Source organism: Protopterus annectens, chromosome 4.part1 (assembly GCF_019279795.1).
Source record: "Protopterus annectens isolate FY-2018-M chromosome 4.part1, PAN1.0, whole genome shotgun sequence".
NCBI classification, from domain to species: domain Eukaryota; kingdom Metazoa; phylum Chordata; order Ceratodontiformes; family Protopteridae; genus Protopterus; species Protopterus annectens.
In genome coordinates, this window is record NC_056734.1 from 211,939,528 (window position 1) to 211,964,789 (window position 25,262).

The window sequence follows — 25,262 nt, forward strand, 5'->3', positions numbered from 1 at the left end:
TTCTCTGAACCAGACTTGATGAAAATGTTATGTATTTATAAGAAAAAATTATATGATGGTTACACATTCCATAGACCTGAATCATTTCTGTGACTCCCAAAGGCTACTTCATCTATGGAATGAACTTCCCATCTTCATAAAACAAAGCCTGTACCTCACTCTATTCAAAAAGAATTTTGGTAAATGGATGGGGAACAGTAAATTCACTCCATGGGTATTTCCCATGACCTTTATGGGTAGGGGTAATCTGTAACTGTAAAATAACTCAGGGCTCCAAAACCCAAAGACCCACTACTCAGATACTACCCCATCCCATATCTGGGGAATAAAGATATGATATCATCATATTCTGGGTATTATTGGCTAGGCCTGTAAAAGCTCTTGTGCCATTAGCCAAGTAATCCCCTATGGACCTAAGAACCTATGACTCTGTGCGTAGGGTTGCCACCTTTCCAAACGGCCAAAGTGGGACATTTGTGCTACAAACATCAGATTTTGCAGGGCAAAACATACCCACAGCCAGTACAAAGGACAGAATTTTATTTGTTTGCCTGAATAAATGTTTATTCTTGTAGCATTTTTTGTTCCTTATTCTGTTTCTTATAACATTTAGGTGTTTCAGATACAGAATAACTGTTTTATGCAACTATTACATACAATATAAGAAATAATTTTGTCCTAAAATCTCAGGACATTTGCCATTTTCTCACAGTATTTTGCAGGACACAACTGCCCAAAGAGGGACTGTCCCTCGCAAAGTGGGACAGATGGTGCCTCCTTTGCTGAAAATGAATTTATAAAAGAATTAATTAACTGATCCCCCCTCCCCCACAATACATATGACAGTAAATTAATTCTAAAACCTGTTAAATGCAAAGAACATAAAATACCAAAGACTGTATAAGAGCCCAACCTTCATGAAAACCTAATAAAGGCATTGTGTGTTAATTTACATCTCATTAGAAAGCAGTTAAGTCACATAAAATTTGCATAGACTCACTGAATTGCACTCCCTTCAACATATTCAACATGTTTGATAACCAAGTCATTTAAATTAACATTTAGGATGAACCATTAATAACAGAGAAACTCATCCATATAGAAGAAAACTTTGTAGTCACCGTCTCAAACATGTGAATGGAAATATTTTCACTTCTTTTCAAATCTATTAATTTTCTTTGCCAATTAAAAGTTTTCTGATGGGTGTTTAAACTCAGGATCCCATGCTTTATCACACAACCTAAAGGATGCATCCAGACATAGATTATATCACTTGAAAAATTATTTACAATGGTTTTCCATATCATATACTATAATATTTTGTTAAACTTTTGTTCTCCTTCCTCATATTTATTTGAACACATAGATCAAACTATAATGGCAATCACTATTTAAAAATGCAGACACTGCACAGAGAGCAGGGTGAAAATTGTGGATTTTGCAGAAAAAATGAAGGTGTAATTTTCCTTTGCCCAGCTTACAGTGTATGTAAGAGCCTTCTGTAAAGTTTTATACCATTATAAGGGTGTATGGAGAGTCAAGAAAGGGAAGGAATGTGGATTCATTTACAAGAGTGAGAGGCAGAATAGCAGAACTTACTATCTTTGTGGGGATGAAAGTCATACAGAAGGTGTGGAGGAATTTTTAGTTAGAAAAGTGAGGGTTACCAGGCATTATACTGGTGACAGCTAAATGGGTTGTTATGACAGAAACACAAGTTTGCTGGTGAAGTTTGACAGACTGAAGGAATCCAGGGTGAATATTGTAGCTTCAAGGTAAATGGAGGTGCTAGACATGTAAGTGGTCTGTTTGTTAGGAGTAAAGAGGATATTTGTTGGGCTGCTTGGAAGGTTGGTGAAGAGGGCAAATAATGAGAGAAAGAGATAGGCACTGAAGAAAAGAAGAATGCATGCTGACGGAATTGGAAAATGACCTATATGATGAATAGCGATAACTGTGGACTGGAGATTCATCTATAGATATGTTCAGCTCCCTAATGAATCTTCAGGCATTTTGTCATCAGTCCTTATAAGTGCCACCAGAAAACATTGCAAACACATAATTACAAACTACAAACAACAGCAGTGGTTAAATATCACAGAAAAAGCGGTTTTGTAGGAGACCAGGACCCACACTTGGATACTTGTGTGTATTAATTTTGAGATTTATGTATCTCAGCTAAAAGAAAAATCCCCTTGATACTACAGTCTCAATGTTTAAATAAAACTTTCAGTGTTCACATATTACTCTGATCGTACATGAGAGTGGCAATCATTAGTGTGCATCAAACCAAGCCTGGCATCTGCAGCTCTAAACTGGCACATAAAGATGTATTGATCCAGGACAAACTAAAATAAGTTTGAGCAAAATCCAGTCAGACTGGAAGAGAAGGAGTGCATAATAGTGGATTTCAGACTGAGCAGATTACAAACTGTTGGCATTCAAAAGTATAAAGAAGATTTACAGAAAAGTTATGGGCATAAACAAAAAAGAGTGATTACTTCATGAAAATTCTTTAGTGATCAGAGTGTGTTCTCAGGCTTCTACCCATGATTTTACTTTGGAATATATACTGAAGAGTTTTCAGGTGAATCTGTATCTCATTATAAAATGGGATGGTGTAATAGACAGAGATTCATTGTGTGCAGAGTTAGGTGAAATACCATCAGCTATCAAAAAGATGAAGAAAGGCAGGATAGAAGAAGGGTGTAGTTTCTCAGTTTATTTTTAAAAGATCAGAAGCTGCCAGCTGGAAGAATATGGTGACTCTTTAATGATCTATCCAAAAGAGAATTATGTCTATGATCATGAAAAGAAGCACAGAAGGTGGTAGTCTTCCATGAAAGAAACAAGAGGAGAGGTGATTACACTAATTACTGTTTGATTTCTTTGATAAACGCAGACACAACATTTCTGTGCATGTTATTTGCTAGACTGGAGAGATGTATAAGAAAGGTGTAGGTGAAAAACAGGTAGGTTTTGCTCAGGGTAGGTAATCTGGGGCAGAGACTACTGAGCAACAAAGGAGGAAGCAGGCACAGGTGGCTCTGTTTGAGATTATAAAAGCTTTTTTAAAGTTAGTTGGAATTTTTCCAGAATGTTTAATAAAAGAATATGATTTAGGCATAGCATTTATTCAAGGGGTTATATCATTGTCTGGCCACCTGTTATTGAGAAAGATTGTTAATGAGGAGGAGTCCAAGTCAGTTTATACCAGAGTGGGGAGGGTGGGAATGAGATGCTGCTATCAAAGCTCTCATCTGGGGGGGGGGGGTTGTATGGACGACTGCACTGCTGACTCAAACAGGAGACTTGGAAGATTGCAGAAGCAGCTACTGAGTTATTCTTACTATGTGGTTCATGGAAATAAAGTAGGCATGTACATGTATGCAGGAACCCTCTTGGGAACTGTGACTTCTGGATAATATCCCACCAGACTGCCAACAATAATGTGATGTCCCTTACTATCCTGGGTCAGTAACTAAGGAGCATCAGTCTTCACTACTTACTCCAATAGCAGACTGTCACTTAAACAGGACTAACATTTCACAATTTCCCCTAAGTACACAACAAGAACATGCTTTATAACATAGGGCTGGACTGTATACTTCTGTCCGCCCCAAATGTAACTCTTTATTACACACTTCAGAGCAATGTGTCACAGTTTAAGACCTCTGATACACTCACACTTAAATAAATTAAATCTCACACATCCAAACGTTTCTGGGAAAGTGTTACACAGATTTCCAGCTGTGCACCTTCCCCAAAATAATATGGTAACATGCTGCCACCATTCAGAGTGCCTACATGCCCTTCTAAAGGGGTGTCTAATTATGAAAATGATATTATTTTATTATTTATTATTTATTTTATTTGCAGTTTGTTTGCCACAATAGTTCATTGGATCACAAGGAGCTCATTTTCAATGGAGTCCTGGGGAGAAAAGCTCCAGACAAATACTACATAGTACACATTGCACATAATGCATTACAGATTATCTCAAAGGAATACAAAGTAAATATGATAAGAAAAGGTTAATAATGATAGAATACAACAGTATATATTACAACGAATGATAGCAAATTACCTAAAGCAGCCAGGCTTTTGGAGTGGCCTGGGAAGTTATCAAAGCAGATATAAGCACTCTCAAATCAATAAAAAAACACTGACTGACCAGCCACAATGTAAGTTAAAAAAAAATAATAATTTAACAATGAGCAAAATGATTAAAAATATAAAATAGTAATTTCCAAAAAACAAACAGAACTCAATCACCAAGACAATGAAATCAACACTAATGGATAGAAATCCAACATTTAGAAAAACTCTAACTGATTAGTTATAATTTTAATATTTGACTAAAGAACACAATTCCTGATCTAAACTAAATTATTACAACAGAGCAAAGGTAGGCTTACAGTTCTTGGTGAGTCCTTTTGGGTATCCACTAAACAATACAACTGTAAACAACTGACAACTGCAACTGGCAACTGTAACTGGCTGTTAACTGACAGCTACCATCTTCAGCAGGCTCTTTTATAGACTACCTTAACTGTCACAGCTGTTCCAGTTCTAATTTTCATTTCATATTTTGAAAATCAACCAACAGCTGTTTACTAAAGTTTTGTCCTGTCTTTCAGCCTCTGACAGTAACATGTAGCAACTATCAACATTACAATGACATCATCTGCAGATCAGCTTATTCTGAAATAGTCTGCATTTAGAATCTTCTTCACAAATATGCACAATTAGAAGGGTAAAGGAACACTGTTCAAGTCTTTAAAGCATTCTGTACAGTCAGATTATAAATCAATATGTAATAACTTTTGTTACAATATCATATCTAGTCATGCTGGCATATGATATCAAGTTTAATCTGAAATGATGCACAAAAATATCAGCCAGACATGTTAACACAAATGACAGTGTCTAATTTCCTCACGGCAACTTCCATAGCAGCAGTGTATCCAGATGTCATTGTGAGAGGGGCATTAGACTTGGCAGAGAATATCCACATAAACTCAAAATGGCATGTTTCCTAATATCCAACTCTCACCTTGTGGCAGAATGAATGAGGTGATGATGTCCCCTTCCTGAACATGGAATGAATGGGCCACTTGGATTTTGCCATGGTCAGTGGAAGGGTATGGCTATCGCCCTTACATAAAGAATAAAAGGGTCAGTTATGTGTAGGGTGGTTGTGTAGAGAGAGTAGAAAATGACTGATGTTAGATAAATAGATAATCAGTGTGAGCACAATTTTGACTAGCGTCGATACTGCCAGAATATTAATCCTTCCTCATATTATTTATGTATCTAAACACAGCCTGGTTCAACCAGGTGAGAAAGGTCCAAAGAGCCTTCAAGTGCCCTTTGAACAATCTATATAGAAATGAAAGGACATTAGATATGCAGAGACAGAATAACAGCACAGAAAAGAAGAAGTTGCAAGGAAGTCCTGGACATATCTCGATATGTGGAGACATTTATACAGACAAATTTGTAGAGGACCTTGGGAGATCCTCCCCAAGATGGGTAAATCAGGAGAAGCTGGAAAATGAGAGCTTGGCTAAGTGTATATTGCTGATCATAACCAAACCATAACATGGATAGAAAGGTTTAAACTCATAATGTTAGAATGGTCAGAGGTCAAAAATGCATGGAGGTGGTTATGAATTAAAGTTCCCATTGATAAAAGGAATGACAGATTCATATGAACTCATAAAAGAATCAGTTATTCTCACAGAAGAAGCAGAGAGTGAAGACTTAGAAATTATTTCAAAAAGCTCATGATGATTGTAAGAATTGATAGGACTATAGAATACTGGAATGAGCTTGAAATAACTGGAAGAAAATGGAATTTGACTGAAATGAATGTTTTTATCTGTTAGTTAACCAACTTGTGCTGAACAGATGCCAGTCTCTCCTTTATGGGCCACATCTTCTTGTACCTTTCATAAGTTTGGTTAAGAATGCTTTATTATGTACAGTGGAGTTAGATATCCACAATATCAAAATCAAATCTCAATGTCCATAGCTTTGGCACTCATTATGCAGTCAGTAAATTCTGTACTCACGATGAAACAGTGCTGATAATTATGTCTGTAGCTTAGGCAGTATCCTCCTGAATAATAGCATTAATATTTTGGAATGCTGGACATTTGACCTGATTTCTGTACTCACTCTCGAGTATGTGCACCAAACTTCTGAGGATTGTACTGCAATGACTTTCTGCATATCAGTCCAAACTAACTTAACTGACTCTGTCTGAAGTATCTCCTAATAATACAAAAACCCTGTAAATGTCTACATGCCTCCTTAACCTTGGTTCCCAAGCCTTGTACCATATAAACAAAATGTGCTTGTACTCAATGTACTGCACATTCTGTTCTTATCAGAATTCTTGACTGAAGACTATTTTCACTGATTGAGAGTGCATTTACTGAAACTGTATGCAAACTGTGAAGGCCTGCTTTAATATGGCTGCATTTCCAGACTTATGCAAACAAAATTCTGTATTTTTGTCTAACAAAGTACATTTAAATGAAACTTGATCTTACAATGATTTTAAGGTGCCAAGTAGCATATAGTTAGATTACTAGTTTTTATGTATTAATGTAGAAATCCTACCAAACACAAGTATTGTTTTTCAGTGGTGACCTGAGTACACCATCTGGTTATGTGAATTGCTCAATGTCAAGCAGAGGAAAAGTAGAAAATGAGGAAATCAGTCCCAGGGCTACATCAGAGCTAAACCATTAGCCAGTTTAGGGCTCTTAAGGCACTTAAGAAAAAAAGAAGGTCAAGGAAAGGAGGAGGTGAATATTTAACATGATCAGGGGAAGCGTTGACTGTATGTTATTTACAGAGGGTAAGATTAGTGCACTAAACAAATTTGATAAGCAGTTTGGAGAGCAAAATAACAGGAGGTATTTTAATGAGTGAAGGATGGATGAAAACAAAAGTGGGATGACATAAGCTAAAATGGTATGCGAGAGGAGACTTGCAATATAATTAAAGGCACCAAAATGATAGGACCTCGAGAAGATCAGATTTTAAGAATCTGGCACCTTATACTAACGAAATGTCAGGAATGAAATTACTGAGCTATGTGTTGGCTCTGTGGACAGGATGAGGTCAGTGAATACACATGCAGTGGGACTGAGTAAAAAGTATAAACTTTGAAAGACTATGTAGCAATAGTTTCTTTGGTTTATGTGAAACTGACATCAGTTTCATGGCATTCACTTTTTTGGGGGGATGCTGGTGACCATGGATCATGAAGGAACGTACTTGGAGAAAAAGGACTGAGGTTGTGGCTATCAGTGAAGGGCATAGGAATCTGTTTCAAGTCACTAGAAAAAGCAAATGATCACAGATGATTTAAATGGAAGCTGCATTTACTATTTAGGTAAAAGACTGATGGAGAAGAGATATCAGTGGGTAGTGGGGAATGAATAGAAATGTTTGTTTAATAGGAAAGCTGGTATAACACTCAAAGATCAAGAAAAATGGGAATCCTATATTTTTTTCTAATTATCTGATGGGGTAGCATTCTCTTTAAGTAGCTTACAAACTGCAACATTGGGTCATTTAGGCTACAATCAGGTCTTCATCCCTGCTGTGTACAATGGAGCCAGGCAGGGTATTTCAATGCTTTTGATGGTGCTGACACAGCAACACCAGAGAAATTATGCTGACCCAGATAAAGCACTCAAAGAAGTGCAGAACCAGGGCAACCTACCACTGGAGAGGAGTGCAGGGATGTACCATTGGAAACAGAATATGGAACACTTGCTTGCTCTTCTACTAAACATAAGCCATCTAAGAGACAGCAGAAACTAAGGAAGAAAAAACAAAAAACAAAAAGGGACACTAAATTCCAAGCATTCAAAGGAACCAGTAATCAAAAAAGAAGTACTGACCTATAGTGAAATATCACTGTGTGGAGATCTTTATCTGCTAAACTCTAAGTCAGGCTCATCTTCCAATGAACAATGAACTCAGCTGTACTGAGCTGACAATAGATGGCACGTTACAAAAACACTGGTTGCTTTTTAATGCAAGTCGCAAATAAGTGGCTTCATAAGGATCCAGATCAGGACCGTTTTTAATGTAGGTCAGAGAAAACCACTAAAGCCACTAGATATTGGCCTGCAAATCCCACATAATCCTTCTCTGTGCTTATATGGCTAGAGCAGGGTACCTAATTTCATTCACTTTTAATATATTACTGTTTGTCTAGTTGGTAGGCTTATATATGCAAACCTGGGAGCCACACAGCTTGAAGTAAACTGTTTGTACCATCCTTTTAGCTACAACTGACTGGTAAGCATTAAAGTTCATTCTCATGTTTCAATGAGAAATGTAATGGTGAGTTCATGTGGTAATGGTATTAACAAGGAGGAAACAGCTTAATGACTTGAGAAGGTCAAATGCAATATCCTCAATATGTGAGGCTGTTCTGTTGTAGATGGTTCTCTCATATTTCACTGGGGTCCTAAAACACCAAAGATGAAATATAATAGCTGAGGCTTCAAGTCAATGAAATCACAAAATAAAATGCATTTATTTTTTAGGGGTTAAAAGCCCCTGTACCTCCTTATATATCCTAACATTATGGTCATACAACTGTAATTAAAAGAGAAAAGACCACAGAACTTCCACTCAGTGTGTTGGTGCACAAAGAGAAATCACTGTGGCAGTGATTTATGAAAAAGAACAATGACTGGGGAGTTTAGCATTAGAGACCTGAACTTGAAGAGTTTAATCCTCATCCACTTTACATGTAACCAAGTACAGGGTATCTATGGTGATGATTAGCACATTCACAAAACAAGAGAAAAGCACTCATGGCATTCCATGCAAAGAAGAGCTTCTCTGTTTGAGACTTGCTCCCCACTTCATAAGGCCCCATACGTGTATTGTACAAATATTAAGAGACCAGATGGGATAAAGAGGGGTATACCAAGTCAATGATAATCTGTGTCTTTCAGCCTCCAATCTCTACAATTAATGATAGAATTTATTTTCCTAATCACATAGAATTTACTATTGACACTGTGTTGACTCATCTTATACTCTTTTACAGATTCAGTAACCAGCACATTCCCTGATTCATGCTAATCAATCTGCATTTTAATTCCCACACTAAAATATTGACTAGCTTTCCTCACCCTTTGCAATAGTTATAAAACTACCATACTACAGGAAGCCCCTCAAAATATGTACATCTTTCTGGCCAACACATACTGCACTATCTACTTCTTACTTCCAGGAAAACTCTCATAGTCATCTGCTAAGTAAGCATGCCATGTTCTTGTTAACTCCAACCTTATTCAATTTACTTAGTTCTAACATCTTCTCACTTACAGATAGCAAACTAATCATTAAGTCCACCTTTATCCCCCAGACCTCATTTTCAAGGCTATGTTGCCCTATAGACACCACCTTCTAGAACCTTTTCTAAATTTTCCACAGGGGTTTCATTCTGTTTACAATGTAGTTTCTCAGAGGACCCATGGATCAAGGACTGTCATTCCACAATGATAGTACCATTTTGGGGCCTACAATATCAAATTTGTGGAACTGTCCTCTTAAGGACCCATGGTAGCACACCTTTTTGGGTCTGCATGGACAGAGAGGTTCAATGCTGAATGTAGCTTGTCCTTGTGGTCCTGATGTTGTAGTCTTTTGATCCATTGGTCTTCAGGACAACCATAATAAATTATCTGTGCATATATGTTCTGACACTTACATCCCTAATATTGACCTTTTAGATTAATGCTGCTCAATCATGTCATAACTATCTCCCAATGTAACTTCAATAAACTCATTGTATTCTAACCTTCACACACCATACCTCTCAACTGTCCAGATTTTTTCCTCATATTTTGTACTGTTTCTTATAAAATTGTGTTTTTTTAGCAAACCATTGAGAACTGAAATCAGAAAATAATGGCAGACATTTGTGTTTCAGACTTTTATCTTTCAGAAAATTCATACTAATGCAAAACGTGCTAGTCTATCAATTTTCTAAGTTTGCAAGAGCAATATTTAAAAGCTGTCCCTATTTTTGGGCATCTGTCTCCCCATTACCTTTGGCTATTTTTTGTCTGTCTACACTACCTGTATCTCATCATTTCTTTGACTTGTAATTGTCATTGTTCAAACACCATCCTAATTATTGTTGCTGCACAGAGTCAGTTTGTGCTAAACTGACTGCAGCCCATTTTGAGTTATGTATTAGTCTCTCGTTTAGCAGAAAATTAATACCTGATATACTAGTTTGTATTTTTGTAGTCTAAAGAACTTATATTGTTCTGCCATATTGCAGACATTATAAATATTTTGCTTTGGTTTGGGCCCTGACTTAATATGGCCTTTTGACAAGTGAACTCACCCACTTAGAAATGAGAAAAAATGTAATTGTAGTAAGATCTACTGAGTTGATTTCATGTCATGCCAACACTATGGATAGATGTTCTGAAATGTGTTCTCTGTTATGTCAGACAACTAACTGGTCGAGAGTCATCCATTACTGTTATTACAGTGGATATAAAAAGTTTACACACCCCTGTTAAAATGCCAGGTTTTTGTAATATAAAAATATGAGACCACACTAAATCATTTCAAAACTTTTACCACCTTTAATGTGACCTATAACCTGTACAATTCAATTGAAAAACAAACAAATCTGTTAGGGGAAAAATATAAAAAATAAAATACGTACAATACACTGGTTGCATAAGTGTGCACAGACCCTTAAACTAATACTTGGTTGTGTGTGCACACTCTTAAACTAATACTTTGTTGAAGAACCGGTTGATTTAATTACAGTATTCAGTCTTCTTGGGTACATGGCTGCCATCAATTAAAAAGACTCTGATTAACCCCAAATAAAGTTCAGCTGTCCTAGTAGGATTTTCATGACATTTACTCAGTTTCCTGCTACAGCAAAAGCCATGGTTGACAGAGAGCTTACAAAGCATCAAAGGGATCTCACTGTTGAATGGTATCAGTCAGGAGTAGGGTACAAAAAACTTTCCACAGCATTGGCTATACGATGGAACAAAGTGAAGACATTCATCAAAAAGTGGAGAAAATTTGGGACAATAGTGACAGTGCAAAGAATAGGGGTGTATAAACTTTTTATTTCCACTGAAGATCAATGTATCACATTGCCTGTATTCCTATTTTATATTGCATTTGACCTTCCCAAGCATGATTAATTTTTAATCTGAAGTATAAAAGTTAAACCTCGGGATTCATTAAACTCCATGTCAGAATAGCATTACTCTGACATGGAGTGGACCATGTCCATGTAAGGGCAGCTGTAGCAGTAGCACACCTTGCATATTCATGAAGGTGTGCTACTGTTTGGCTATGTGGACATGAACACCACTGAGTGCAGGGGACATGTTTAGATAGGGCATGCACATCTAACTCACCCCTGCACTCACAAAGTGCCATATGGCACTTTTGAAAAAGCATTTCAGTGTCCGTGGACACTGAAATGAAATAAATTGAGTACTTTAGTGTCCGCAGACACTGAAGTAGACAGGGGAACAAGAAACAATGCAGGGGGCATGTGACAGGTTCTGTCACATACCCCCTGCATTGTAAAAGTGCCATACAGCCATAGCCATCAACTGCACAGGTTCGTGCAGAATGCCCAGATGCCTGCTCACATACTTCTCAACCTCCTAGAGCAAGAAAGCTGTACAAAGCCATAAATAATGGGGGGACAAAGGCAGAAAAATAGGGACAGTCTTTAAATATTGCACTGATAAACCTGGAAAGCTGGTAGAATAAAAGGTTTGCAGTAGCACAGACTTTCTGCAGGGTATGAAGACTGAACCACAAATGTCTGCCATCTGAAAATGCTGTACGGCCATAGCCGTCAACTGTACAGGTTTCTGCAGAATGCCCAGATGCCTGCCTCACATATTTCTCTACCTCCTAGAGCAAGAAAGCTGTACAAAGCCATAAATAATGGGGAGACAAAGTCAGAAAAATAGGGACACATTTAAATATTGCACTGACAAACCCAGAAAGTGGATAGAATAAAAGGTTTGCATCAGCATGGATTTCTTGAAGGGTATGAAGTCTGAAACCCAAATATTTGTCAGTATGTTCTGACTTAAATCCCGAGTGATATGTCAATGATTTGCTAGCAAACCACAGTCACACTTCCTAAGTTTGTAAGAGCAATAATTAAAATCTGTCCCTATGTGTCTCTTTACAATTTCCCATACTGTGACTGACAAGGATTACAGATACATGTAAATAAAGTTGGTTTATGAATTTATTTTTTTTCCATTCTAATGTATGTTTAATCATAGCTGAGCAGGTGTGCATGTTATGGCCCTCTGCTCAGCATTGCTTAAGCATTCCATAGGAGACAAATGAAAATATACAGCTGAAATCCTCATGCCAAGATAGTGGCATGGTTAGAGTCCCAGTTTTGCATGCAGGCATTCACAGTTCAAGTACCAAAACAGGCACTTTATTTTTACATGGGAAGGCAGTGTTAAAATTATTATTTAAATTTTAAATGATGTAGTAATTGATAATCATCAACCAAGGTAGTGTAGCTGGTCTAAAATGTAATTGTGAGTGCATATAACATGTGAAATCACCAATGTATACGCAAGTGTCCTTCACAGTATAGTCATACCCCATGGAAATGTAATAAAAGCACATAGACGAATGGCATGTGCTGTAAATCATATACACTTACCAATATGTCAGCAATGATTAATTAAGTCATTATTCTGATATTTTTTTAATGAAAAATGAGCAATGGCTAGCAGTGCATTGCTTAAATGTGAATGCTAAGCAGCAGTCAGCTCATCTAAATGGATTTGCGCACTGTAAAGCAATGCTCAGGGATTACCCTGTTAAGCACTGTTCAACCAAGCTTAGCGGGTCTGTGCATTATTAAGCTGTGCTCAGCATTTCCGGAATGGTCCAATGACAGCAAAGGGTGGGAATATAGCCTTATTTAAAAAGTGCAGGTGGGAATACTGCCATAACCTGTTTAGTTTGATTTCTGCAGGAGCATGTCTGGCATTGGAGAGGGAGCAGGCTTTCAGGAGCAGTGCTGGGGCATCCTGGAGTCCAGGGTCATGGCTGGACAAAACCTATTGTTGGGGCATGTGTTATATTATTGTTCATATATTTCATTGGTTGCATGTTAACATACCTTGTTTGAATACCATTATTGGTGGCCTCTTGCCATCAATGTAACTTGCATGCTGTTAAAATGCTTACACTTGTTCCAATTATGCATGTGTTCTGTTTGCTATGTAACTGTTTCAAATGTGTTGGTTTGGGTTAATGGGAATACCCACACATGCTGTCATAACAAATTTTGAAATGTGTCATTCATGACTAACCAATATATCTGGGAAAACCATAATACCATAGCACATTTGGGAAGGCAGATACCAGTGGATCCACCTGTCCCACCCCAATTGGCCATGGCACTGGGCACACCTTGAAGGGCAGGCTGCCCATCTTGTCCAGTCCCCAGCACATCCATCTTTGGGGCCATGAAGGTACATTGGTGACTGCCCATGGGTGAGGACCTCAGTCCCACTGTATCCATTTGGGGGCTCATGGGCCTCTGATACCCAACTACCCTCTCTATCCAGGGTGTTCACCCCCTCATGTGTCATATACCACCCCTGTCTGCTGTCATGTGTGTCTTGTCTGTCTGCCATGTATGGTCTACAGCTGTCCAACATAACCCTGTGTTGAGCATCCACAGTGCTTGCTGGTGTGCAGACACTCACACATCCCTATCCCAGGCAAGTCACCACCAGACATGTACAGCTCCTCTGCATGGCCCAGTTGAACATCACTCCTCCAGACACACACACACACACACACACACACACACACACACACACACACACACACACACACACACACACACACACACACACACACACACACACACACACTGTCAGCCATATGGCCCAGCTTAGGCCTCTGGAAATCCAACACCACACCCTGTGTATGTGATGATACATGTGCCACAACCCTGTTATTCATACCATTGATGCACAGACATGCTCATATGGGTCTGATGCACAAGGTGACCATGGTACAGTGTAGCAATGTCATGCTGTATAAGGTGCTGTCTGCTGGCAGTAGTTATGGGTAGACATTGAGGTGTATGTACCTTGTTAGCCATGATGCACTACTGCTGTTAGTGCTGCTGACTGACTGCAGTATCACATACTGTATTCTGGTTGTGTTCCATGTGTCTGTGTGTCTGCAGGCTGTGTATCTGCTGACAGTAGCAAAGATGAGTAAGGTGAATTGAAACACAGTGACCTTTTCATAGTCAAGGTACAGATGTACATGTACATGTTTACCAGGTGTGTTTACATGCAACACTGTATGAGGGGCAATTGTGGCAGTGTGACCTTGCATACATACCCTTGACACAGCCATCTAGCCTGCATACATGTCACCTGGATGTTCTGTAGGACCGCAGGCTTATACATACAGAGGAGGTTACTTGGTATGGGTACTAGGTCAATCACCATCTTAGCCATTACATTCACTGCAACAGATTCAGCTATCAGCACCTGTTGCCCCTGCCATTTTTGTCACATCCACTCGACCATCATGCTGTTGAGGAGGATTTGCCTAGTACTGTGTATGACAGGCTTGGAGTATGTATTCCTGACACAGGTCAGCCAGTGTTAGTCTAACCTGACAATCACCAGCATGTGTGTCTGCTATCTCATATGAATGTCTGGCCTCTCATGCTGATAGTGCACACAAAGCCATTGTCCCATACATGGGGCCACTGATGAAGGGCTGAGCACAGCCCCTACCTACACAGTCTTACAAATGACAGCAATAGATACACTACACAGATAGCACAGTGGTACTTTAGTGTGGCTGTGCCTGCCACTACTATTGAAGTGGGTGACAATTGCAGGGACTGTTAGGATTGGCAATGATGAGTTCAGAGGCCCATAACATGTTAGAGCCATCTCACAAACACACATGCATACCACTGCATGGGGTCATGCATTGCAACACACATGTACATGGAGGTGACACTTACAGTAGATGACCTACCCATCTATTTATGTACAATACACTGTGATACGACTATTGCACCACAGTGGCTTGGTGTTAAAAACTGTGTAACTGTGCTTGTATGGTGGATAACATCTGTATGGGCCAACACTAGGTTGGCAATGTGGAGTTCAGAGGGTGGAAAAGGCACACAAAATAGTATAGGCAACACATACACACACACTGAAGACAGCCACAGGGGCTGTGCATACAGAAACACATACACATTTGCTAATAGACATATTAGTAACCCTACATATCCAGCCGTATGTACTATAGTGCTGCATATGCTCCACATACCTTATATGGCTGGGACATAACACACAACCTCTTACAACAGGTGCTCTTCCAAATGCATTCATAGATGGTGGGATAGCCCACCAGACATAGTGATTGGTCTTGTCTACTTCTCCTACATACCTTTACAAGTGATAGTGTGACAGACTTTGTATCAGCATGATGTGTCAGTCAGGTACAATGTCAGATGCTGGCATGTGTGTCAGTACAGTAACTGTGACATATCTGGCAATAATATCACATGAATACTCATTGTCAGGGGACATAGACCACATATAGGTTGCAAACATATGAATATCTCATGTACATCTGTACAGATGACTGGTATGTGCTGTTTAGTGTTACATGGCACATGTGAGGCAGATGCCATTAACAGGGTCTTTAAAGTAATGTCATGGGTAGGGGGACAACAGGCCTTAAAATGCTATAACCTACACACACAACACAGGGGATAAGCTTCACACACTACTATAGTTGTTGGCATTGCGATTAGAACCCCTACCTATCTAACTATTTCCACTATAGTATTATGTAGTTACTGCACACACCACAAAGGTTAGAGGACTGACAAGTGTATACAAGTACATCTAGGGTGAATGACATCAGCAGGCCTTGTAAAGTAGTGCAATGGAACAAGTACTGGGTGGTACACACCTCAAAAATGGTATAACCCACAGCTCCAGAGGATATGAGTCTCACACACACACACACACACACACACACACACACACACACACACACACACACACACACACACACACACACACACACACACACACACACACACACACACACACACACACACACACACACACACACACACACACACACACACACACACACACACACACACTTACATTTGCCAGGACTGAAATTAGAACATTTAGCTATCTAGTTATTTGTATTATAGTGTTACGCAGTTATCACACATGCTACAGAGCTTATAGGGCTGATAGGTGTCCAATGGAACTTCTAAGGTGAATGACAGCAGCAAATCTTGTGAAGTAGGGAAATGGGAAGTGTACTGATTGGGAACAGCCTCCTAATACCTAGACCTACACACACACGCACACACACGCACGCACACACACACACACACACACACACACACACACACACACACACACACACACACACACACACACACACACACACACACACACACACACACACACACACATACACACACACACACATTTGCCAGGACTGAAATTAGAACATTTAGCTATCTAGTTATTTGTACTATAGTGTTATGCAGTTATTGCACATGCTACAGAGCTTATAGGGCTGATAGGTGTCCAATGGAACTTCTAAGGTGAATGACAGCAGCAAATCTTGTGAAGTAGGGCAATGGGAAGTGTACTGATTGGGAACAGCCTCCTAATACCTAGATCTACACACACACACACACACACACACACACACACACACACACACACACACACACACACACACACACACACATACAGGCAGGTGATGTGATATTATACCCCCCACCTAAGTAAAATTACACAATGGAGCTCACCTTCATGCTGGCAAGTGTGACTGGTTACGACCAGCATGCCACTGTCTGCAGCAGGAAATCACTCTATGCCATGCCATTCAGGGTATCCATGTGTGTTCCTCACTCTCTGTGTGTCCCCTGTGTGTCTCTCTCTATCACTGGCTGTCCCTCACTTCCCCACATCTATGTGTGTGTAGCTTGACATATTGTTATCTGTTTCCCATATATATGTCTGTGTATCACATGCAGCAGATGCAGATATATCATATATGGGTCACATACAGCTAGTTGAGGGTACTCCTGTCTGATGGGTGTGTGTAGGGACAGTTAAGGTGTACATAGCTGTCTGTATGCAAAAACATATATACATAATACAGTCATATAGCCCGATGTGGGTTCCAACATGGCCTGTGATTCTGTAAGTGTAGGAGCATGCCCAGTGTGACCTTCTATAGAGAGAGTGGGACTCCATTCCAGAGATAGGTGTACTCCGGTCCGGGGCTTTGTGTGCTACAGCCATACCTCTCAAAAGTAAACAGTACTTTCCTAGGAGTACTGGTTCTGTTTAGCAGACATTTTCTGACATATCTGCAGTCTGACACTGCAATGTATTATGTCATTACCTAGTGACTGACATCCTCAGATCATCACAGTGCTTTACCAGAGGAATACAAGATGTATGATGCACAGACCAATATTATGAGCCTGGCTATATACATTCTTGCTCAACAAGACCAGTTGGGAGGTGTAGCTACAGCCAGTTGACTAATTACACTGTGTAAACAGCCCAGCAACTTGGTGATATACTGGCTGGGGATCTCCTGCTTGTGTGGTATCTTTCTTACCTGAGAAGTCATATCCTGGTGTGGCCATACCTCTCAACTGTACATTTTTTGGCAGATTGTCCAGGTGTTTGCCTAGAGGTTTCATCCAGTCTACATAAACTTGTGTTTTTATGGCAAGTTAGTTGCATATAATTGAAGACTGACATTAAAAGTAATGACAGACATCACTGTTTCAGACTACATAACCTTCAGACAATTCTCACTAATGCAAAATCCCTCATCCTACCAACTTTCTCAGTATGTAATGGCAATATTTACAACATGTGCTTATCATTGTGCCTTTGTCCCACTTTTATTTATGACCTTGTCCAGATGTCTTGCTGTCAGAGGTTGGGAGGTATGGGTGTAGGTACAGAGTGCATTCTACTGCGCAGACATGTCCATTACATGTGTAGTATATTCCACATAGCACTGTGACTTCCAGGTATGTCAGTGGCAGAGCAGTACAGAGTAATATGGTGAACCACTGACAGACAGTTGTATATAGGTTGGTGGTTTGCTATGATGTTAGTGGGGTACTGGGCTTGAAGCCCTTATAACCCATGCAGATGAGAGTGTATCCCATGTTAAGACATGTCAGCACACAGAGTCCCTGTCCAGCAGGGACACAGGTGGGATCACAGGACTGTCTTCTGTGTTTCCCATGCACTTATACAAGGAGCACATCACTATGGGTACTGAGGCACTTGGCTTGCTGTTGACAGTGAGTTAATTCCACAGATGGGGGAGTGTGTGGTACATGTATCTGTCATACCAACAGGCCATAATGATATCATAGCCCAGGTTGATGCTGCATCTACAGGTTGATGGAGTAGGCCTTGGGTTCCAGATGTGCTACAGTCCCATCAAGGCAGGGTCTGGATTGCTTTGTATGCCAGACAGGGGTCACCTCAGCATAATCTGTATGGCATGGGGTAGAGGGACATTGCTGTTAGCCTATCTGTGTAGGGTAGATGTTTTGGGGATTGGGGTAAGGCCTCAGTGTTTGCAAGACCTTTGTGTGTGGAGCCTACATGCTCTGTGGTGTGTAGGTTTGTGGGGTTCTCATGTGATTTTGTCTCTGAGGTGTCCATTGTTTGGGTTTTGTTTGGTTGCAAACCTCCAATTACATGGGTGTGTATTGTGTATTTGCAGGTGATGTTTACTGACCCCTTAAACTGCATGGCACCTATGTTACTGCACAATCTGTTCTGGTGTGCACATTCTCCATTTGTCTGACCAGTGGTTCCCCTTCCCCTTACGTGTGTCTCTTTGTTCTTCTGTAGTCCATTCACAAGTTTTGGCCACAATGGCTGCTGTTATATATTTGTAATTCTGATGTGGGCAGGGTACATGCCATTACATTGCACACAGGGTTGTGGAATTCACATCTCCGAGTGTACCTATTTAGCAGGTTGTCCATCATTGCACCAATCCATTTGCTGTGGTCCTTAGATGGTTTGTGTTGCTATATGTTATTATGAGGCTACATGTGGACCTAGCTGTCATACCATCACAGACTGACATCTGCACAGGCCAAAATATGACAGTCAGACAAAGGCCCACACATGGAGATGGGGTATTAATCATGTTCTGCCAAACATAGACAGTTGGGAGACCGGTTTTGTAATTGCTTGTTTGCTCTTATGGGTTTGATGTCTGCTTCCCCACTGTCTGTCATTGCTGTTTTGACATGACCCATTCTTGTTTGGCAAATAGTTCGCAGGCAAATGCAATGTAAGGACAAGTAGAACAGATACACAAGGCATACTTGTGCTCTTTCTGTGACAACCTGTGTCATTCCAGGGGTATGGCTGTTGGCCACTGACATGTTGTCAGTGCTGACACAGAAAGGTGGCAGCCTTTTATACACGGGCAGTACAATGACCTTCATGTACCTCAACTTCTGAGAGCCAGACATCTGGACAAAGCCATAAGTGATTGGGGGACAGAGGCCTAAATGTAGGGACCAATTTTAAGTAATGGCCTTACAAACCTAGAAAGGTGAATCAATAACAGGTTTTGCATTAGCATGCATGTTTCTATGGGTATGCAGTCTGACACTACAATCTGTCATTATTTTCTGACCTTAGTCTTGTGTAATTTGTCAGTGAATTGCCATGCAACCACTATTTCATGTTATACAGACCACAATTATGATGCAAACATCTAGACATTGTGCAATAGGTCTGTACAGTTGAGAGGTATGGTAGGCACTCTGTAGGTTACTCCAAGCTGTGTACTGTCCGTATGTATGACCCCCTATCCATGACCTGTACAGCTTTCCTGCATTAACTGATATTGACAGCTAGACAGTCTGTTCATCTCCTACCGTAGGTGTGGCTGACATGCATAATAGTTGGCACTGCAGTTCTCTGAACATGGCCCTGTCAAAGATGGCACTGTACCTGGGCCACTGCAACACAACAGCTGGGAGTAGGTGCTGGCCAAACCCTGACAGTATTAACCACACATATACATAGCTCACTGACCCCTGCATATTGTGGACATGCAACAAGTTATCATGTACATTGGGACAGCCCTGGCAATGTTGCTCTGCCGCTATTTCCCAGAAAACATACATGTTACTACATTTCTATGGGAATATGGATTGGCACACCTGTCAACTGTACACATTTCCACAGACTGTGCTGATATTTGCTTTACATTTTGATTCCATTTAGCATATTGTTGTACCCTGTCTTGGGAACTAGAGGCATATCACTAAAGACCGCAAGACAGATTGTAATGGGATACATTTGAGTTTCAGACTTCTTACCCTTCAGAGCTTTACTGCAACTGCAAGACCTGCTGCGCTATCACTGTGTAAGTCTGTAGGGGGGCATTTCATCATTGTCACCATTCATGGGCCTTTGCCAGACATTTCTTTATGGTTTTCTACAGATGACTTGCTGGGTGAGGCATAGGGGTGAGTATGGGACCCCCACATTGACATCCATGCCTGTGACCTATGACCAAACCAGTTAGTTGCCCCCCCCCCATATATACTGCAGTAGGATTTGATCACTTTGGTTCTACTGTGGGGAGACCAGTATTGGGCAAACATTTCTTGGTATCCCACATAGCTGTCAGTTGTCTGCTATCCCAGTAGGCCATCCCATTCCATTGCATGCATGCAGCAATACCATATATATGCTACCAGAACATACTAATACATTCATTTATTGTTAAGAAGACTGATTTACCTTGTGCCTGTGGCAGTTGTGTGGATGGTGCTTGAGGGCTGCCTATGTCGAATGCATGCAGTACACTGCCTATACATGGCAAGTTAGAGGTAGTGTGATATGTATGTCATCCATTTTACTGTGTGTGCGAGTCAGAGAGAGGTGTCATTCCCTGGGTGCCTACAATGTCAGTGTGTGTGCTATGCATTGCCTCTTTGCCAAGGCCAGGCCATACTGGGCATGCCTTCATCTGCCTACAAGAGCTGGCTCAGGGGGTTCCTCCTCTGAGTCCCTCTGTGCCTGAGGGGACCTTGGTAATGGTGAAGAGCTGTGTGATCCTTCACAGTGCTGTTCCTGCTGCAGCTGTTTCTGCAGGATCATATTGTGTTGCATGGCACATACTATGAACATGTGTGTAAATGTGGCTCGGGAGTACTGCAAGGCTCAAACAAATATGCCAAGGCAGTGGAACTGTGACTTGAGCATCTCTTTATAATGATTTGGTTTGTGCGTGTGCCTCATTATGGCATGCTTGCGTGGGTGTGTGTGTGCATTTCTGATGAGTGTTATCATCCACGGCTCCAGTGCATAGCCAGCCTTCCCCACCAGATGGCCATATGGAATGTCCCCCCCTGGCAAATCCCTGATACAGCTGTGAGAAATGCCAGATGTGAGAGTCTTGATAGCTTCCAGGGCTGTCAACACACACATGCATGCTAATGCCCTGGGCATTGCACACAACCTGACAGTTGATGGAGTGGAAGCCCTTGTGGTTTATGTAGAACCTACCCTGCTCACTGGGTGGTGCTTTAATGTGGATGTGCATGCAGTCTATGGCACCCAGTACCTCCGGGTAGTCTGCTACATGGTGGAAGAGGTGCATATTGCTGGTTAACTCCTCACAGGTGTTGGGAAAATAAATGTGCTCACCGGCATGTGAAAGCATGGCATCCAGGACCTGGTGGAGTACCCTGGATGCAGATGCCTGTGTGACCCCCCATGATGTCCCCAGTAGGTCTTTGAAAAGTACCTGTAACTAGTATTCTTAAGGCTACACATACCTTGGTATCCACTGGGATGGGTTCCCCTTTGTTGGTTCTTGGTCTGAGGTGAGGCCAGCACAGCTCAATGAGTTGCTGAAATATGTCCCTGTCCACCCTGTAGCACTCTACTATCTCCAGATCATGTAGCCCCTGGTAGGTTACCCTGGGTCTGAACACTCTTCTCCTCTTCCTTAGTCTGTGACGGTTGCCAGCATTATCCTCCTCGCCACCCTCAGCCTCTAGCAGACACTGATGTATCAAAGCAACAGCAGCCCCTAACATTTTATCAGTTAAAATTCCCCCAAGTGTGTACAGCAATGGTGCAGAGTTTGTGGAAAAAAAACAGATTGAAAGGTGTTTGCACAGTTTATACTTTTGTGCTGCAGATGCTACCTGTGTGATTGGCTGACTATGATACATTTCACCTGCCAGCTCTGTTTGTACTTGATTGGTTTTATTCTGCTATTTCCATTTTTTCCCTTCCCCATTTCCACTCCTTTTAAGCCCAGTGGTGCGCCGTGCAAACCCTCTGCCCAAATGTAAACAATTCTGCTATTTTAGGGGGGGGGTTATGTTTAAGACCCGGAGCATGCTGTGCAAAGCCATTTAGCTAAAGTAAACATTTTTGAGCAGTAATGGCTTTCCCCTGGATGGAAACATGCTCCACATTTTATGGAAGAAATAAATACAGCCACAGACACACACCCTTGATTAGCTGTACTTAGCTAAGCTCAACTGGTAGCCGTGGAGCTCCAATGTGTTTACACCAAACATGACACACCCCCTTTTATGTCAGCTGATTCTCCTGCTTACACTGCAAAATTATAGCTCCTACATGGTTAGGTGCATTCGGACATGGTCTCTCACTTTCTGATTCTTTAAGTTTTGCTCATTTGCATACCCCACTGCCTTAGTCCCTCGTTACACCACTACACCGCAGCCTTTCTCCTTATCAACCATTGTTTCCATGTATTATTATGGTTCTGCATGCTACCAACTATAATGGTAAAATGCAGATTTCACTTAAAATTGTCTTTTCACATTTTTTCTTTATTTTCAGCATGATCCTGTTTGCTTGCCGCTGCCCTATGCTTAAATGGCCCAAATTGGCTAAAAAAAAAACTTTTATTTTTATAATTTTGAAACTATATTCCATCAGGAAAATGATTGTCTGTGGGACCTGGGTATTCAAGCTACTGTGCAGAGGAGGAAAAATGTCCTCGTATAAACTACCCTAGGGAAGCCAAGAATAAATGGATGACCAGGTAGGCTGCCTTAATAAAGGTACTGTGGGATGTCGGTGAAGAAGCTGGGCCACCGGTAAAGCCTTGAGAAAGGCTGTGCGTACCCGAGTGCTTGTGGTTGAAGGCTGAGTAAAGCCTTTAGAAAGGCTTTGTATACAGGTCGTAGTTCCGGCTGGTCAGGTCGCCTGCTGAGAGGAACTGCTAGTGTGACAGCTAGAAATCAAAGATGAAACACACAGAAAAAATGGGCAAAACAATGTAAATGTGGCTTGGCTAAGGAGCTCTGATCGCCGTGGTGGCAAAAAATCAATGTAGTTGAAGTTCAGGTTCTAGAAGGTCATACTTTATTGAAGTAAAAAGTACCAGAAGTACAATCACCATCAAAGCGTAGTTCCTTAATGGAAAGAGTGATCCTGAGGATTTCCTTTTATAAGAGTACCTGGGGGTGTGTCAGTGGGAGCCAATCAAGTGTGGGTGAAAAAACCTTTATTGTGATTGGGCACGCCAGCTTGATTTCATACCTTACAATCTGATAGGTTAGATACCCTGAGCCAGCTCATACGTGGTTAGTAGAATCACTCTAAACCTACAATAGAGGAGTTTGGAGATTAGCTAAAATTAGCTAAAAAAATGTAGTTAACTAAAAATAGTCTTGCTGGAAAAAAATCAACCCTTGCTGGTAAAATACATTGTTAGGCTACACTTTTTGAAATCTTCGTCAGGATGGTGGACGACCTAAAAGAGCATAATAAGCAAAGCCGAGAGTACTAGAGAAATAGCAACAACATGTATGTTAAATAACATGCATATAAAATAAGAAACAGGCTAGAAAACCAAAAAAATAAGACCAAAAAACAAAAAATAAAAAATAAGAACCAGGCTAGATATCCAAAAAATAAGATACAAAAACTAAAAAGAGAAACAAAATAGTGAAAAATTATTAAATAATGGATATCAATAGAGACTAATGTATTAAGATATGGAACTGAATGAGGGGTATTAATTAAAAAAAAATCTTAAAAAGGCACTGATATGCAACCTGAAAAGCTAGAAAGACACGAAAAAAAGTAATACTTCCAAATTTTTGGCCATTGGCATGCATGATGATTATAATACATGCTTTACTTTGAGCTGTCATGTCCCCATTTTGATTTTTGCAGAAATGCATTCAGCTAGTATCCGAATACATTTCTGCAGCAGACACTATTTTGGAACGGATGCTTGCCTGCCTACTGAATCAGTAATTTACCTCATTTGCATGGTTTTCACCAACAAATGAGATAATTAGCATTATTCTGTGGTGTCCATGCCAGAATAGTGCTGGGTGGCTCGTGCATGCTCCCAGCCTACTTTCCTGAATCGCACAGGCTCCAAACTCTGTGTTCAGGCCATGCCACTATTTGGACATGGCCTTTTATCTTTCATGAATCCCAGGGAAAGTCTTGTCACTTGAGCTTCCATACAGTGTTTAGATTTTACTTATTTCATTACTGATTTATTTTGGAGATTGTTAGGGTGTCAACAGCACTTTAGCTGTTTGCCATTCAGTGAAAATGTTTTGTTGAAAGCACTTTTGGTGATAGTGACAAATTTTCTTTTCTTCTCTATAGTGTGATCTCAGAGTAGGTATATTTATGCTTGGGGGAATGCCCCCTCCAAATGGGGGTGCAGGGGGGTAAAAGACTTACTCTGAGTTTCACCAAAAGTGCTTTCAGATTTTGTATTCAGGGAAAGTAGTGTTGCCATGACATGATTCCATTTGTTTTTATGCAGTCCATGGTATATGTTGTGCTCTTTTTGCTAGCACCATAACTTAAAGGGATATGTTTTCTTCCTGTTTTGTTTCTTCCCTCTAATATACCCAAATTTCATATCCATATGGCTTTATTGAAAATATTATAGCTCATACAAGTTGAATTTTCATGCACAGAGATATACCATGCACTTGTAATCATATTTAAATCCTTTATGGTAAGAAATTCTAACAAGTTTTTTTTTTTTGTTGTTGTTGTTTTTCAGGCTGCCATTTGTTTAATAAGTGTTGCTCAATGAAGGTTGTC